A 3,590-nucleotide genomic window follows, 5' to 3' on the forward strand; every position below is an offset into this window, starting at 1 on the left:
CCCGGGGGCGTAGATAGAATTAGATAAAATAAAATAGATTTGAAAGTCCTAAATTAGACCAAAGGAATTCCGTCTGCTAGAATAAGAAAAAGCGCTTCCGAATTGATCTCATCCTTTATAATATAATGAAAATTTTTCTTTGTTCAGTAATAACTTAATCTTGGAATAAAACACTTGTTACTTGTTATAGGAATTCAATTAATAAATGGAAAGAGTTGGGTATTAGTTCATGAGCAATTCTGCATGAATATGGATAGAGGAAGGAAATAATGAAAATTTTTTCTAGTGCACTCCATATCTTTTTTACTATTCTTCTTTCCCCAGGGAGGGGGTATTTAAAAAGAAAAAATGGATAAAGGGTTAATTCGTTCTTGATAGCCATTTCCTTAACAAGTGAATGGGAACATACTCTGGATCGGAATCCGAAGAAAGTACTACTTGATAATTTCTACAAATTGCAAGTCCTTATTATGATTCCTTTTATGGGCAAAAATCTCTAATGTTTTAGATTTTCCATTACTAATCCTTTATGTACTTTAGTGTTCCTAACCCTTCACTAACTTTTGGTGGATTCTTCTTATGGATTATTAAGTTATAGTAATAACTAGGAGTATTCTAGTAATGGAATTCCATATCGTGAATCCTTTATTCTTGGCCGCTTCAAGATATGATGACTAATTAAAAAATATCAACCTTGGGATAAAGAGTTTACACTGCTTATGTTTACTTCCACTTTTTTCTTGTACGTAGGAAATGAGATTTTTTCTTTTTACTACAAATTTATAAGCTGTTTTGTTTCACTCATATAGCTATCTAGTTTAACTTACCAACCCAAATACTAAATAAGAAAAGGAATATAAATAGTTAATGGATTTTATAGGAAAAAGATCTATTTTAACGAATCACACGTAGAGATATTGCTAGCACACAAAAAGTTAATGGTATTTCATAACTAATGGATTGAGCAGCAGCTCGTAGACCGCCTGAAAAAGAATATTTATTATTTGAGCTATATCCTGCCATAAGAAGACCAATAGGAGCTATACTTGAAATGGCAATCCATAAAAAAACACCAATACTAAGATCGGCTAAAACAAAATGATATCCCAAAGGGATAACTAAAAAACTTAATAAAACTGATATGACTGCTATAGAGGGTCCAATGCTAAATAAAGAAATATCTCCTCGGGATGGCAGAATATCTTCTTTAAAAAGTAGCTTAGTCCCATCTGCTATAGCTTGAAGCAGGCCCAGGGGGCCAGCATATTCAGGACCAATACGTTGTTGTATCGACGCAGATATTTCTCTTTCTAACCACACAATTACGAGTACCTCTATTGTTATTCCCAAAAGGAGGGTCAAAATGGGTAGAATCGATATCAGTCCATAGACTTCTTTTAATAATTCCAATTTCGAAAAAGAATTGATAGTTTCTACCTCTACCCTATCTATTATCATTTCAACGATCAACTTCCCCCATAATGATATCTATACTACCTAATATCGTCATGATATCAGCCAATTTCATTTTTTTAACTAGCTGAGGAAGAATTTGCAAATTAATAAACCCGGGTGGACGGATTTTCCATCTCCAGGGGAAAAGGCTATCACTCCTACTAGATAAATCCCTAATTCACCTTTTGGGGCTTCTACTCTTACATAAAGCTCTTGTCTTGACAATTCAAAATTGGGCGAAGGTTTTTTACCAAGAAATTTATACTCAAAATCATTCCATTCAGAATTATTTTCTTTCTTAAAGCGTCGGACTTCTAAATTTTCATAAGGTCCTCCAGGAATTTTTTCTACAGCTTGTTGAATTATTTTGATGGATTCCCTCATTTCACCAATTCGTACTAAATAGCGAGCTAACGAATCCCCTTCTTTTTGCCATTGGACTTTCCAATCAAATTGGTTGTAAGACTCATAAGGATCTACTTTACGAAGATCCCATTGTATTCCAGAAGCTCGTAACATCGGTCCCGATAAGCCCCAATTTACTGCTTCTTCTCCGCTAATAAAACCTACTCCTTCAACTCGCTCTAAAAAAATTGGATTCTGTGTAATAAGTTGTTGATATTCAACAACTCCGCGTAAAAAATAATCACAGAAATCTAAACATTTATCGATCCATCCATAAGGTAGATCGGCGGCTACTCCTCCGATGCGAAAGTAATTGTGCATCATTCGCATACCTGTAGCAGCTTCAAATAGATCATATATTAATTCTCTCTCTCTAAAAATATAGAAAAAAGGAGTCTGTGCGCCGAGATCCGCCATAAAAGGTCCAAGCCATAGCAAGTGAGAAGCTATCCGGCTTAATTCTAACATAATTACCCTAATATAGCTGGCTCTTTGTGGTATTTGAATATTCTCCAAGAATTCTGGTGCATTTACTGTTATTGCTTCTGTAAACATAGTAGCTAAATAATCCCACCTTGTTACATAAGGTAAGTATTGTATAATAGTTCGGTTTTCCGCGATTTTTTCCATTCCTCTGTGTAAATACCCTAATATGGGTTCACAATCAATAACATCCTCACCATCGAGAGTAACGATCAGTCGAAGAACACCATGCATTGATGGGTGTTGAGGGCCCATATTGACTATCATGAGATCTTTTCTTGTAAGCGGTAGACTCATATCCTTTCTTCCTTAATTCATTATTCCATGAAAATGGATTATTCCATGAATTCCTCAAAGCGAGGCTCATCAAAATGAAAAATCTAAGACTACTATAAGACTACTAAAAAAATAATAAAACAAGAAAAAAATTTGAACGATTAAATTACTGCTCCCGAATATTCAACTGACCGATTAATTTCTTATAACGTACTCTATTTTTCTTTGCCAAATAAGCCAGCAAACGTCGACGTTTTCCCAAAAGTCTTCGTAGACCTCTTTCCGATGAAAAATCTTTTTTGTGTAATTCCAAATGTGAAGCAAGTCTCCGTATCTTATTGGTGAAACTGAATACTTGAAATTCAACAGAACCCCTGTTTTCTTCTTTTTCTTCTTTAACCATAAATCCAAAAATTTTTCTACCTCCTTTCTTTTTCATGTATTTTTCTGATCAGGAAAAATACAAAATTATGTCAGTTATTTTGAAGTTATTCTAATCTCGTACACACACAAATTTGCAATTATTCATCTACTACTGGAATTTGGATTTATTTTATCGATGCAAATTGGATTTGGATAGAAGGGTACATTCTTTCTAATATTTTAGATAGAAGAAATGTTTCTTCTATCTAAAATATTAGAAAGAATTTTGCTGATTTATTTATTGCTATATGCAATTTATGGAATTGATACACCATTTAATTGATATCATTTAGCAAAATGAAACACAGCATATGCATCCATCTTTTGGCTCGAGAATTTCACGGGATAGAGATATGGTATAAGAAATAGACTATTAAGTAACTCTAAATGAATTGTGGATACATCTGTATCCTTAACATACTGAAACGATTGTCATTATTCGTATCAAACCAATAGCGATTCATACAAGCTAAATCTTCTAATCAATGGTGGGCCAATAATGAATTTTTTTGCATATGTATTAAGACGCTTGGCCTGATTTCGAAATT

Source organism: Triticum urartu, unplaced genomic scaffold, assembly GCF_056163025.1.
Source record: "Triticum urartu cultivar PI428250 unplaced genomic scaffold, HENAU_Tu73 scaffold1, whole genome shotgun sequence".
Classification (NCBI taxonomy): Eukaryota; Viridiplantae; Streptophyta; class Magnoliopsida; order Poales; family Poaceae; genus Triticum; species Triticum urartu.